The sequence below is a fragment of the Microtus pennsylvanicus genome, chromosome 5, assembly GCF_037038515.1.
Source record: "Microtus pennsylvanicus isolate mMicPen1 chromosome 5, mMicPen1.hap1, whole genome shotgun sequence".
NCBI lineage: Eukaryota > Metazoa > Chordata > Mammalia > Rodentia > Cricetidae > Microtus > Microtus pennsylvanicus.
The window spans coordinates 13,230,498-13,246,616 of record NC_134583.1 but is presented as its reverse complement, the minus strand read 5'-3'; positions in this window follow the sequence as shown (position 1 = coordinate 13,246,616).

The window sequence follows — 16,119 nt, the reverse complement described above, 5'->3', positions numbered from 1 at the left end:
TTTACTATGTTGATCCTCCCAATCCAAGAGCAAGGGATGTCCATCCATTTTTTGGTATCCTCTTCAATTTCTTTCTTCAATGCCTTAAAGTTCTTGTCAAATAGATCTTTCACTTCCTTGGTTAGATTTACCCCAAGATATTTTATGCTGTTTGTGGCTATCGTGAATGGAGAAGCTTCTCTGATTTCCCTCTCTGCTTCCATATCCTTTGAGTATAGGAGGGCGACTGATTTTTTGGAGTTGATCTTGTATCCTGCCACATTACTAAAGCTGTTTATCAGCTGTAAAAGTTCTTTGGTGGAATTTTGGGGGTCGCTTATGTACACTATCATATCATCTGCGAATAACGAAAGTTTAACTTCTTCATTTCCAATTCGAATCCCCTTGATCCCATTATGCTGTCTTATTGCTATTGCTAGAACTTCCAGCACTATATTGAAGAGGTATGGCGAAAGTGGGCAGCCTTGTCGTGTTCCTGAGTTAAGCGGGATGGCTTTGAGTTTCTCTCCATTTAATTTGATGTTAGCTGTCGGCTTGCTGTATATAGCTTTTATTATATTTAGGTATGACCCTTGTATCCCTAATCTCTCCAAGACTTTTAACATAAATGGATGTTGAATTTTGTCAAATGCTTTTTCAGCATCTAATGAAATGATCATATGGTTTTTTTCTTTCAGTTTATTTATATGATGGATTACATTGATAGATTTTCGTATGTTGAACCAGCCCTGCATCTCAGGAATGAAGCCTACTTGATCATAATGGATAATTTTTCGGATGTGTTCTTGGATTCGGTTTGCCAGTATTTTGTTGAGGATTTTTGCGTCGATATTCATGAGTGAGATCGGCCTGTAATTCTCTTTCCTGGTTGAGTCTTTGTGTGGTTTTGGTATCAGAGTAACTGTAGCTTCATAAAAGGAATTTGGTAATGACCCTTCTGTTTCTATATTGTGGAATACATTGAGGAGTATAGGTATTAGGTCTTCTTGGAAGTTCTGGTAGAATTCCGCATTGAAACCATCTGGCCCTGGGCTTTTTTTGGTAGGGAGGTTTTTGATAACAGCTTCTAGTTCTTCGCGACTGACAGGTCTGTTTAGCTTGTTCACCTGGTCCTGATTTAATTTTGGTAAATCGTATTTATCTAAGAAAGTGTCCATTTCTTTTACATTTTCCAGTTTAGTGGCATACAAGCTTTTGTAGTAAGATCTAATGACTCTCTGAATTTCCTCTGTGTTTGTGGTTATGTCCCCCTTTTCATTTCTGATCTTATTAATTTGCAAATTTTCTCTCTGCCGTTTGATTAGTTTGGATAGGGGTTTGTCAATCTTGTTGATTTTTTCCAGGAACCAGCTTCTTGATTCATTGATTCTTTGGATTGTTTTTTGTGTTTCTATTTTGTTGATTTCAGCCCTCAGTTTGATTATTTCCAGTCTTCTACTCCTCCTAGGTGAGTCTGCTTCTTTTTTTTCTAGAGCTTTCAGGTGGGCTGTTAAGTCTCCAATATGTGCTTTCTCTGTTTTCTTTAAGTGGGCACTTAGTGCTATGAACTTTCCTCTCAGGACTGCTTTCATAGTGTCCCATAAGTTCGAGTATGTTGTTTCTTTATTTTCATTGAATTCAAGGAAGACTTTAATTTCTTTCTTTATTTCCTCCTTAATCCAGGTATGGTTCAGTAGTTGACTGTTCAGTTTCCATGAGTTTGTAGGCTTTCTGGGGGTAGCATTGTTGTTGAATTCTAACTTTAATCCATGGTGGTCTGATAAGACACAGGTGGTTAGTAATATTTTTTTGTAGCTGTGTAAGTTAGCTTTGTTACCAAGTATGTGGTCAATTTTCGAGAAGGTTCCATGAGCTGCAGAGAAAAAGGTATATTCTTTCCTATTTGGGTGGAATATTCTATAGATGTCTGTTAAGTCCATTTGCTTCATTACCTCCATTAATTCTCTAATTTCTCTGTTAGGTTTCTGTCTGATTGACCTGTCCATTGGTGAAAGAGGAGTGTTGAAGTCTCCTACTATTAGTGTGTGCGGTTTGATGGCTGCCTTGAATTTTAGCAATGTTTCTTTTACATACGTGGGTGCTTTTATATTAGGGGCATAGATATTCAGGATTGAGATTTCTTCCTGATGAATTTTTCCTGTTATGAGTATAAAATGTCCCTCTCCATCTCTTTTGATTGATTTAAGTTTGAAGTCAACTTTGTTAGAAATTAGTATGGCCACACCTGCTTGTTTCTTAGGTCCATTTGCTTGATAAGCCTTTTCCCAGCCCTTTACTCTGAGTAGGTGCCTGTCTTTGTGGCTGAGGTGTGTTTCTTGTAGACAGCAGAATGTTGGATCCTGTTTTCGTATCCAGTCTCTTAGCCTGTGCCTTTTTATAGGTGAGTTGAGTCCATTGACATTAAGTGATATTAATGACCAGTGGTTGTTAACTCCGGTCACTTTTTAAGTAGTAGGGTTTGTGTGTTTCCCTTCTTTGAGTTGCGCTGGTGAAGGGTCTCTAGATGTCTGAGTTATTGAGGTCTTTGTTGGACTCCTTGGTTAGTGATTTTCCTTCTATTATTTTCTGTAAGGCTGGATTTGTGGCTACGTATTGCTTAAATTTGTTTTTATCGTGGAAAATTTTGTTTTCTCCATTTATGGTGAACGAAAGCTTGGCTGGATATAGTAGTCTGGGCTTGCATCCATGGTCTCTTAGTTTTTGCAGGACATCTATCCAGGACCTTCTGGCTTTCATGGTTTCCATAGAGAAGTCAGGTGTAAGTCTGATAGGTTTACCTTTATAAGTAAGTTGGCCTTTTTCCTTTGCGGCTCTTAATATTCTTTCTTTATTCTGTATATTTTGTGTTTTGATTATTATATGGCGAGGGGATGTTTTTTTTTGATCCAGCCTATTTGGGGTTCTGTATGCCTCTTGAACCTTCATAGGTACATCCTTCTTCAGGTTGGGAAAGTTTTCTTCTATAATTTTGTTAAGTATATTTTCTGGACCGTTGAGCTGCACTTCTTCTCCTTCTTCTACTCCAATTATTCTTAGGTTTGGTCTTTTTATTGTGTCCCATATTTCCTGAATGTTTTGTGATGAGAGTTTGTTGGACTTGCTGTTTTCTTTGATCAGTGCGTTTATTTTCTCTATGTTATCCTCAGACTCTGAGATTCTTTCTTCTATCTCTTGTATTCTGCTGGTTATGCTTGTTTCTGTAGTCTCTATTCGTTTACCTAGATTTTCCATGTCCAGCCGGCCCTCTGTTTGTGTTTTCTTCTTTGCCTCCATTTCATTTTTCAAATCATGAACTGTTTCCATTATCTGCTTGATTGTTTTTCCTTGCTTTCCTAGGGTATCATTCACTGATTTACTCAATTCCTCGAACTTTCTGTTATACTTCTCATCCATTTCTATAAGGGCGTTTTTTATATGCTGTTTAAGGGTGTCAATCACTGTCATGAAGTCAGTTTTTTCTCCTTCTTCATGATTAAGGTGTTCATGTCCTCCTGTTGTGAGGTCGCTGGCTTCTGGTGGTTTCGTGTTGTTCTTCAGATTGTTGGGTGAATTCTTGCATTGGCGTCTCCCCATCTCTTCCTTCCAATATTCTCCTATGGATCTTCTTTTACAGGATCAGGTCTTCTTGCCAACTGATGTACCTTCCAAGTGATGTCACTCCCCCGTGATGTTTCTCCTGGAGTCCAGTTCCGATCTCCTTGCTGCTTGGTTAGCTTGCAAACAAAGGCCCACCCTGCTTGCTGCAGGCAGGTTATGGAGACAAAGGAGCTACCACCTTCCCCTTTGCACTCACCTTCGGGTTCAGTCCCAGCGCCCAGGCAGGCTGAACAGGGAGGCACTCTGCTCCAAGAAGGGAGGGATGGAGGGAGACAGGGGGTAGGGGGATCTGGATGTAAGCTGGATGGGATAGGAAGAGAGAGGAGATACCGGGCAGTGTAGCCCTGTAGGTTGATCAGGAAGTGTAGGCGGGCTGTTCCCGGGTGCCGCAGCACTCACTCACCACAATGGTGTCTCACTAGGTGCCCTGATCGAAACTCCGTGCTGCTTGGTTCGCTCGCAGACAAAGGGCCCACCCTGCTTGCTGCAGGCGGGCTATGGGGACAAAGAAGCCCCCGAGCTCCCCTTTACCCTGCGCTTGGGGTTAGGACCCAGCGCCCAAGCAGGCAGAGCAGAGAGGCACTCTGCCACCAGGGAAGGGAGGGGGGAGAGAAACAGAAGGTGGGGGGATCTGGATGTAAGCTGGATGGGATAGGAAGAGAGAGGAGGTACCGGGCAGTGTAGCCCTGTAGGTTGATCAGGAAGTGTAGGCGGGCTGTTCCCGGGTGCCGCAGCACTCACTCACCACAATGGTGTCTCACTAGGTGCCCTGATCGAAACTCCGTGCTGCTTGGTTCGCTCGCAGACAAAGGGCCCACCCTGCTTGCTGCAGGCGGGCTATGGGGACAAAGAAGCCCCCGAGCTCCCCTTTACCCTGCGCTTGGGGTTAGGACCCAGCGCCCAAGCAGGCAGAGCAGAGAGGCACTCTGCCACCAGGGAAGGGAGGGGGGAGAGAAACAGAAGGTGGGGGGATCTGGATGTAAGCTGGATGGGATAGGAAGAGAGAGGAGGTACCGGGCAGTGTAGCCCTGTAGGTTGATCAGGAAGTGTAGGCGGGCTGTTCCCGGGTGCCGCAGCACTCACTCACCACAATGGTGTCTCACTAGGTGCCCTGATCGGAACTCCGTGCTGCTTGGTTCGCTCGCAGACAAAGGGCCCACCCTGCTTGCTGCAGGCGGGCTATGGGGACAAAGAAGCCCCCGAGCTCCCCTTTACCCTGCGCTTGGGGTTAGGACCCAGCGCCCAAGCAGGCAGAGCAGAGAGGCACTCTGCCACCAGGGAAGGGAGGGGGGAGAGAAACAGAAGGTGGGGGGATCTGGATGTAAGCTGGATGGGATAGGAAGAGAGAGGAGGTACCGGGCAGTGTAGCCCTGTAGGTTGATCAGGAAGTGTAGGCGGGCTGTTCCCGGGTGCCGCAGCACTCACTCACCACAATGGTGTCTCACTAGGTGCCCTGATCGAAACTCCGTGCTGCTTGGTTCGCTCGCAGACAAAGGGCCCACCCTGCTTGCTGCAGGCGGGCTATGGGGACAAAGAAGCCCCCGAGCTCCCCTTTACCCTGCGCTTGGGGTTAGGACCCAGCGCCCAAGCAGGCAGAGCAGAGAGGCACTCTGCCACCAGGGAAGGGAGGGGGGAGAGAAACAGAAGGTGGGGGGATCTGGATGTAAGCTGGATGGGATAGGAAGAGAGAGGAGGTACCGGGCAGTGTAGCCCTGTAGGTTGATCAGGAAGTGTAGGCGGGCTGTTCCCGGGTGCCGCAGCACTCACTCACCACAATGGTGTCTCACTAGGTGCCCTGATCGGAACTCCGTGCTGCTTGGTTCGCTCGCAGACAAAGGGCCCACCCTGCTTGCTGCAGGCAGGCTATGGGGACAAAGAAGCCCCCGAGCTCCCCTTTACCCTGCGCTTGGGGTTAGGACCCAGCGCCCAAGCAGGCAGAGCAGAGAGGCACTCTGCCACCAGGGAAGGGAGGGGGGAGAGAAACAGAAGGTGGGGGGATCTGGATGTAAGCTGGATGGGATAGGAAGAGAGAGGAGATACCGGGCAGTGTAGCCCTGTAGGTTGATCAGGAAGTGTAGGCGGGCTGTTCCCGGGTGCCGCAGCACTCACTCACCACAATGGTGTCTCACTAGGTGCCCTGATCGAAACTCCGTGCTGCTTGGTTCGCTCGCAGACAAAGGGCCCACCCTGCTTGCTGCAGGCGGGCTATGGGGACAAAGAAGCCCCCGAGCTCCCCTTATCCCTGCGCTTGGGGTTAGGACCCGGCGCCCAAGCAGGCAGAGCAGAGAGGCACTCTGCCACCAGGGAAGGGAGGGGGGAGAGAAACAGAAGGTGGGGGGATCTGGATGTAAGCTGGATGGGATAGGAAGAGAGAGGAGGTACCGGGCAGTGTAGCCCTGTAGGTTGATCAGGAAGTGTAGGCGGGCTGTTCCCGGGTGCCGCAGCACTCACTCACCACAATGGTGTCTCACTAGGTGCCCTGATCGAAACTCCGTGCTGCTTGGTTCGCTCGCAGACAAAGGGCCCACCCTGCTTGCTGCAGGCGGGCTATGGGGACAAAGAAGCCCCCGAGCTCCCCTTTACCCTGCGCTTGGGGTTAGGACCCAGCGCCCAAGCAGGCAGAGCAGAGAGGCACTCTGCCACCAGGGAAGGGAGGGGGGAGAGAAACAGAAGGTGGGGGGATCTGGATGTAAGCTGGATGGGATAGGAAGAGAGAGGAGGTACCGGGCAGTGTAGCCCTGTAGGTTGATCAGGAAGTGTAGGCGGGCTGTTCCCGGGTGCCGCAGCACTCACTCACCACAATGGTGTCTCACTAGGTGCCCTGATCGGAACTCCGTGCTGCTTGGTTCGCTCGCAGACAAAGGGCCCACCCTGCTTGCTGCAGGCGGGCTATGGGGACAAAGAAGCCCCCGAGCTCCCCTTTACCCTGCGCTTGGGGTTAGGACCCAGCGCCCAAGCAGGCAGAGCAGAGAGGCACTCTGCCACCAGGGAAGGGAGGGGGGAGAGAAACAGAAGGTGGGGGGATCTGGATGTAAGCTGGATGGGATAGGAAGAGAGCCAAATAACACTTTTAAAACCCAAACAATAACCAAGTACCTCATCCCCTTAGTTCCATGCTAGGGTCCAAAGGCCCGACAGACTTATGGGAGGCCAGCCTGGTCCTAGGAACCGAAAGACAGTGCTCACTAACCACAAAAACCTCATTAAAGCATGCCCTACAGTCCCAGACTGCACAGCCTCCGACCCCATCTCCAACCCCTTGTTCCACATCCCGGTCTACAACTTTGGAAGAAGATTTCTGCTTTATAAGAGGTCAGGTCAAAGCTAGGGAAGACACCACCCACTACCTACTAGCACTCCTTAGGATCACTCAGCAACTCAGGACTACACCCACTCCCCTGGATTTCATACTAGGGCCCACAGCCCCCAACAGTTTTATCAGAGGCCAGGGTAGTCCTAGGGACCCCAGGGAAGACAATGCCCACCACCCGCTAAACCCCTTTAAGCCTGTCAAACAACCTCAAACTGCACATACTGCCAACCCCTAGAAGAAAATCAAGAAAAATAAATAAATAAAGGAAACTGTTCAAGACCTAAAGATGAAAATAGAAGCAATGAAGAAAACACAAACAAAGGGAATCCTGGAAATGGAAAATCTGGGTAAGTGAACAGGAACTACAGATGTAAACATTACCAACAGAACACAAAAGAAAAGAGAATCCCAGGCATTGAATATACAATATAGGAATTAAATTTATCACCTTGCCATATAATAATACCCACAGAAAAAGCTTCACTGCACAAATGGGAGCTCACTGACTCTGAACTGACAGTGGGGGAGCTAGCATAGGACCAAACTAGACTCCCTGAATATGGGTGTCAGTTGTACGACTGTAGCATTCTGTGAGGACACTGGCAGTGGGACCAGGACTTATCCCTACTGTTTGAACTGGCTTTTTGGAGCCCATTCTCTTTGAGGAGACACGTTGATTAGCCTAGATATAGTGGGGAGGGCCTTGGTCCTACCTCAAAGAGATGTGTTAGACTTTGTTGACTCTCAATGGTGTTGGAGAAGGCCACTTGTTGGTTCCCGGCCACCTGGCTAGCTTAGACCTAAATAACACAGAAATTGTTTTACTTAAATCACTGCTTAGCCCACTAGCTCTAGCTTCTTATTGTCTAACTTTTATATTAATTTAACCCATTTCTATTAATCCATATATTGCTATGTGGCTGTGGTTTACCTGGTAAATTTCCCAGCATCTGTCTCCGATGGCTCCATGGCTTCTCTCCGACCCTCCCCTTCTTTCTCAGAGCATAGAGCCTAGCTTTCCTACCTAATTTGGTTCCTCCCTGCCATAAATTCAAAGAAGTTCTTTATTCATTAACCAATAAAACAACACATAGACAGAAGGACCTCCCACACCACAATGGGAAGCCATATCCTCTCTGAGAAGTGCCTCCAGGTGGGGTGGGGGAAATGTGGAGGAGAGGAAGGAGGGGAGGGAGTGGGAACTGAAATTGGTATGTAAAATGAGAAAAGATTATCTTAAAAATAAATAAATTTAAATTTAAAAAAGCACTAAACATGCAGAACAAGAAAAGAATATTAAAAGCAGCAAAGGAAAAAGGCCAAGTAACATATACAGGCAGACTTATTAGAATCATACACAACTTTTCAATAGAGACCCTAAAATTGTGAAAAAATGGATTGATGTCTTGCAGACTCTAAGAAATTGGGCTGGCTGCCAGCCCAGACTACTATATCCAGCAAAACTTTCAGTCACCAGAGATGGAGAAAACAAGATAGTTCATGATAAAGTCACATTAAATCAATAATTATCCTCAAATCTAGTCCTACAAAAGGAAGGGAAACACCAACCCCAGAAAGTTAAATATGCCCACAAAAACACAAGCAATAGATGATCTCACACAAGCAAATCCCAAAGAATGGAAACACACATACTGTCATCAATAACCAAAATAGCAAGAATTAACAATCATTGTTCATTAATATCCCTCAATATCAATGGACTCAATTTACCAATAAAATAAAAAGGCTAATAAATAGGATACAAAATTAGTATCTGGCATTCTGCTGCGTACAAAAATCACACCTCAATATCAAGATAGATATTACCTCAGAGTAAACGCTTGAAAAAATATTTTGCAATCAAATGGACCTAAGAAGCAAGTTTGTGTAACTGTCTGAATATTTAGCAAAATAGACTTCTGAGCAAAATTAATCAAAAGAGATGAAGAAGGAAATTTCATATTCATCAAAGGAAAAATTCATCAAGATGTCTCAATTCTGAGCATCTATGCCCCAAATATAAGGACACCCACATTTGTAAAAGTAAATTACTAAAGTTTAAATCACATTGAGAACCACACACACTAATAGTAGAAGACTTTAACACCCCACTCTCACCAATGAACTGGTCATCCAGATAGAATATAGACATAGATATAAAGGAACTAACATATGTTATGACTCAAATGTATCAAATAGATATCTATAGAACATCTCACCCAAACAAAAAAGAATAAACCTCCTTTTCAACACTGCATGGAACAGTCTCCAAAACTGACTCAGTCAAAAAACAAGTCTCAACAGACACAAAAAAATTGACATAACCCTCTGTATCTTATTAGACCACCATGGATTAAAGTTGGATTTTAACAGAAATCCTACAAAATTATGGAAATTGAACAATTTTCTACTGATTTACCACTGGGTCAAGGACAAAATAATTAAAAAAGTTAAATGCTTCCTAGAATTCAATAAAAATTAATGTCCAATGTACTCAAACTTTCAAGACTTAATAAAATGGTACTATTAGGAAAGTTTGTAGAAATAAGTGTCTTCATGAACAATTTGGAGTGATCTTATACCAGTGACTTAACAGCACAACTGAATGCTCTAGAATAAGGAGAAGATGGGGTAAATAATTAAATTGAAGCCCAAAATCAATAAAATAGAAACAAAGAGAACAATGCAAAGAATTAATGAAATGAAGAGTTGGATCTTTGAGAAAATCAACAAAATAGATAGCCCTTATTTAAACTAACCACAAGGCAAAGAGAGTATACTTAATCAACAAAATAAAAAACAAAAAGGGGAAATAATAGACTCAAAGAAAATACAGAAGCTCATTAGGTCATATTTCAAAAACCTGTATTCACAAAATTGAAAAATCTAAAAGAAATGGACAAATTTCTTGCTAGATACAACTTACCTAAGATTAGATAAGCAATTTAAGTAGACTGGATATACCTAAAGAAATACAAGCAGTCATTAAAAGTCTCCCAACTAAAAAACTCCCAGGGTCAGACAGTTTTAGAGAAAAGTTCTATCAGACTTTCAAAGAAGCACTGATATCAACACACTATAAACTATTCTACAAAATAGAAACAGAAGGAACTTTGCCAACATTTTTATGAGACCAAAGTCACCCTGATACCAAAACCACATAAAGACTCATCAAAGAAAGAACAATTCAATTTGACTCATGGATACAGATATGCAGAAATAGTCAACAAAATAAGGACAAACCAAATCCAAAAGTACATAAAAAAGATCATCTACCATGACCAAGTAGGCTTTATCTCAGAGATGAAGGAATGGTTCAACATGAGAAAATTTGTCAATGTGATCTACTATATAAATAAACTGAAAGGAAAAAACCCATATTATCATCTCAATACATACTGAAAAGGCCTTTAACAAAAACCAACACCCCTTTATGATAAAAGTCCAAATATTAATAAAAATAAAAACAATATACAGCAAGGTGACAGCTAACATCAAATTAGATGGATAGAAATTAAAAGCAATTCTACTAAGATCAAGAACAAGACAAAACTGAATGCCAATGGCACAGGCAGTAAGAAAGACAAATAATAAATGGGACCTTATAAAATTAAGAAATTTCTGTAAGGCAAAAGACACCACCAGGAAGGCAAAATGGTAGTCTATAGAAAGGGAAAAGATATTTACTAACCCCACATCTGACAGGGAGATAATTTGCAAAATACATAAAAAACTCAAGAAACTACACATGAGCAAACCAAACAATCCAGTAAAAAATGGTTTATAGATCTAAACGTAATTCTCAACAGAAGAATCTGAAATGACTGAAAAACACTTAAGGAGATGTCTGACATCTTTAACCATCAGGGAAATGAAAATCAAAACAACTCTGATATTCTATCATACACCATCAGAGGGGCTAAGATAAAAAATACTAAATACAGTTTATGTTGGAGAGGATGTGGAGCAAGGGGAACATTCCTTCATTGCTGGTGGAAGTGCAAATAGCCTTTTTGGAAGTCATGGTAATGCTTTCTTAGAAAACTTGGAATCAATCTACCACAAGGTACAGCTATAGCACTCTTGGGCATACCTAAAGAATGTACAATAATATCACAGTTATACTTTCTTAACTAATTTAATAGCAGCTTTATAATGTAATAGCTAGAACCTAGAAACAACCTACATGTCTCTCAACTGGGGAATATATAAAGAAAATGTAGTACATTTACACAATGGAATACTATTCAGATATTAAAAATAAAGACACCAGAACATCTGAATGAATTCCAAATGAATGAAACTAGAAAAAAAATCATTCTGAGTGAGGTTACCCAGACAGAGAAAACAAACATGGCATATACCCATTCATAAGTGGGTATTAGCTGTAAAGAAAAAGAAACTGTACTACAATCCATAGACCCAGAGAGACTAGGTAACAGTGATAATTTATGGGGGGGGGGGCATCTAGATCTCCCTAGGAAGGGGAAATAGAAGACATTTTGTGAGTGAGCTGAGGAAAGGGATGGTAACAGGAGGAGTCAGTATGGGGGGTGGGTGTAGGGTGGTGAGTATTTCAGGGTCAGGTGAATGCCTGGTTCTGTGGAATCTCCCCAGATTCTACAGGGAGAACCCAAGTTTAGACTCCTAGAAATATCAGATGTGTAGCCTCAACTGACCATCTCCTGTGACCAGACTGATGCCTGACCTAATTGTGATTAGAGACGCACCATCCAGAAACTAATAGAGGCAGATTCAAATCCACACAGTCAAACAATAGGCAGCATTCAGGAATCCTGTATGGAAGAAAGAAAAAGGAATATAGAAGCCAGACAGGAAAAGGACATCATGGGAAGGTCTACACAATCAACTAACCTGGGTTCATAGGGACTTACAGAGGTTGAACCAACCACCAAGGAGCCTACATGGAACTGATCTAGGCACTCTGCATATATCTTATAGTTGTGTAGCTTTGTCCTCTTGTGGGACTCCTAACAGCAGGAACAGGGGCTGTCCCAGACTCTTTTCACTGGCTTTTAGGAAACTACTTCTCATACTGGGTCACCTTGCCCAGCCTTAATACATAGGGAGGTGCTTAGTTTAAGTGTAACTTAATATGCCATGTTTTATTGATACTCATGGAAGATCTGCCCTTCTCTGGATGCAGATGGAAGTAGAGGGGTGTTGTAGGAGACTTTTTGTTATTTCCTTGCTGCTCAGCCATAAAATACTGTTTAGCTTAAGCATATTTATGGATAACTCATATTTTAAATTGACCCATCTCCATTAATCTGTATATCACTGTGAGGCTATGGCTTACCTGGTAAAGTTCCAGCATCTGTCTCCAGCAGGGCTACATGGCTTCTCTTTTGACTCCACCTTCTTTCTCCCAGAATTCAGTTTAGTTTTCCTCTTTCTATAGGTCAAAGGAGTTTCTTTATTCATTAACCAATGAAAGCAACACATAGAAGAACCTCCCACACCAGAGAAGATGGGAGGTTGAAAGCATGTGAAAGAGAAGGAGGGAAGGGTCTAAATGGAAAGGATATGGGTGAGACTGTGGGTAAGATGCAAAATAAATAGATAAAAAACAAAACAGCAAAACAAACAAAAATAGGTCTTACAAAGACTTACTGATGAAAATTTGACTAACAGGATACAAACCTAAAAAAATACATGGTAATGGAAATAAGAAAAATATTCAGAGACAGAGAAATTTTAGAGCAGAACCTATTGCACATTTTGCATTATGAAACTGAAAAGGAACAGCAGCTCAAGGTCATTAGCAAATCAAAATTTGTTCATCCAGGTACCATATAAGAATGATCCTCAGATAATAGGCATCCCCAATGCTATGCAGAAATTGACTGTAATCCTATAAAAGTTTTTGATTTGAATATATCTAAAGAAGCATTCATTTCATATAGTATGCATTATCTCTATGTGAAGCAAATGTTAAATTCATGGGCAACACAGAAAACAGAATTAGCCACAACACTGGAAAGATTTAGCTACAGCAATATTCTAAGCTGGTCCTCGGTTGCAATTGAAAGCATGGTGGAAATAGGAAATTAGAATCATAGAACAATGAGGTGGGACTAAAGGTATGAAAATTTCCCCAAGATCAGCTTTTCCATGAGTGTCAGTGTGCTTCTTTGAAAAGACAGTCTAGATTTGATGATTACACCTTGGTACTTTGACATATATCAGCTTTGAAAGCCAGGGATAGGATTGAGGAATCAGGGAAGAGGATTGAGTCATTTCCTAAAATTATACAAGTACCATAAGAAGCCTTCATTGATTTTTCACAAAGATTGACCTCAGTGGTACATAAGATAATATCAAACCCAGACATTAGCCACATATTAAATAAATTCTTGGCCTTTAAAATGCTAATTTATAATATAAAAGGGTGACTAGGTCATTAGAAGCAAGATCAACACCATTAGATGCATGGATTAGAAATACAGCTGATAGTTAATCTCATCTTATAATGATGCTTTGATAGGAGAAATAATTTCTAGAAATTTCAAGAAAAATCAAAATATCAGATGTTTTAATTGTGGTAAGCAGGGACATTTAAAAATGGATTTTAGATAAAGGTTCTCTTAAAAACAATGGTTTATTTTTTTTTAAAGAGATGACCCAAACAGAAGATCCTAGTCTTTTAGAGTATGCAGAAGTAGTGGCAAAATAGTCCAGCATTGGACTAATAAATGAAGATCAACAAGGGACAGGCAAGGTAACCCTTTGCCATCATACCACAGCCTATTATTATAAGCAGGAAGTAAAGCAAGGCAGGAACCTGGAGGCAGGAGCTATTGTAGAGACTATGGGAGAGTATTTCTTCCTGGCTTGTAGTCTCTTCTCTTGGAGCATGAAGGACACAGGGATGGCACCATGAGTCCTTAGTGAGCTGGGTCTGCCCATATCACTCATCAATCAAGAAAAGGTACCACAGGCCAATCATGTAGGAACATTATCATAATCAATCTTCCTGCTTCTCAAATGACTACAGTTTATGTCAAATTTACATAAAACCACCCAGCTCACTCCACCTCCGTGTTCAACTATATATTGTAACACACTGAGCTTCAACGGTGCTAAGTCTCTTTCATCAGAGTGAGTACAACCCATATGATCCAAGTGTTTCTGTCATCATATATCACTCATTTATTCATTCTCTCATTATTCCTGGTCAGGGATCCAGGTCTCACAGACAAGGACATATCTCAGGTAAATGGAAATGTAAAAACTCCTATAGTCATTTATATAATTTTAAATACAAAGTCTTCTTTGGGTTGTGTCTGGTTTGTAGTTCAGGGTCTGTGTTAACCTGGTCAATCTTTGGCAGGGCTGTTGTTTATAATAAATTCCTTATGCAGGAGAGTGGTAGGGAGGAGAATTTGGCCTTAAGAACCCCATACACCTCTGTCACTGCTATCGTTTTCTACACATTTTCCCTTTCCTTCTATTCTCCTCCTTCATGCTCTTTCTCTCCTCTTATCAAGTATCAAAATTACTCTTTTGTCTTGTGCTGTATAACAGCAGGCTCCAGATCACATTGGGTTTGCCCTAACTTGTGGCTAAGGTCTTAGATCCACATCTCACTATGTTCTTAAAAAGCTCATAGTCACAGAGATTACTTTTTTGTGGACACTTTTGTGATGTCATGTGCATGATGTCTGATCTTTGTGTTTTAAACTGTAAGAAACTGATTATGCCAAAAATTTCCAATGAATCCCCCAATTCACAAACTCACACAGTGTTGAGGGATCATTTAACACTGGAAGGCTGCTAAATATATGGTCATGGACCACTGATATTAAAATGATCCAATTTAAAGTTTTAGAGAAAGTTATCTTTTCAGATGATGGGAATGTAGTATGAGAAACAATAAACAAAAAATGCCTTGCATTCTATAATTCTTCCCTAAAAGCCTGCTGATTATAAAGCATCAATCTTAAGCCAATATCAAATTCTCTTTTTGTAGTTTTAAAAATGATAGTATCACCCTAAGTTTCTGATTCTGCAGAAAGAGCTCAGAAATACAGATACAGAGATACTTCAAGATACATATTCACATATTGTAAGTTATTAGTGGTAAGGTGTCTAAAGAAGCTATTGCTCAGGGAAAAATAATCCCATTACATTCAGACTTCTAAATTGTCTTATTGGGTAAACGTGGGGTTCTTATTTCAAAATTTTTTTAGGGCTTCATCTTCACTAGTCTTGTGTTTACTAAACTCTAGTTCTCTAAATGGTCTCATTAGTATCCGTATCCATGGTTTTTGCATCTGATAAGTCTTGCATAAATAACCATAGTTTTGGCTTTTATTCCTTTAAATACACATACACACACACAAAAAAAACATAACATCTTTTCTAGGACACCACATATTATAAACTTAACAAGTTGAAAATATAATTTTCTAACCCCACACCTCTACCTTCTTATCCATTATTGTATCACACCCTCCAATTCTCTAAGTACGAATGTGTGCTGTCCAGTTTTACCCCCAGATCCCTCCTTATTTATCTCTATTCCAAATACTTATTACTTTTTGTTGATTCTATCATTGTAATATCTTTAATATCCATCACATTTTTATTTCCACCACTTCTGACCTCAGATAATGCACGACTTCATTATCCTGGTTTAAACTGTTCCAGTAATCTCCTTTCCAGTAGCTTTGACCGTCTCTAATCCGCATCTGACACTGCAGCTAGAGTAATCTTTTAAAATGCAAATTTAATCATTTTATTTCCTTGTTTAAATCCTTCAAATGGCTTTTCATTTTCTATAGGTTGAAGTCCAAATGCATCTGCGTGTCGGCTGGTCACTACCATGATCTCCAGCCAAATGCATCTCTTACTTCTGACTGTGTAGGAACCCTTTGGATAGGGTGAAAGGTCCAAGTTCACTTCTTAGTTTTGAAAATCCACCAGCATCAAATACCACCAACTCCTGGACTCACCCCAACCTTGTACTTGAAATCCCACCAAGCTCAGACTTGAAATCTCACCAATCCTCACTACTAGGAAAGCTCTGCCCCAAGAATTCATATATATATATTCCTTGTCTCATGCTCAGTTCTTTGCTGCTTCTCTCCTCAGCAGAGGCAGACAGCCTCTTATGGCTTTTCCAATAAATCTTTTGTTTGAGGTTTGTGTGTTGTGTGACTTTGTAGTAGTCTTTGGCTTTTGAC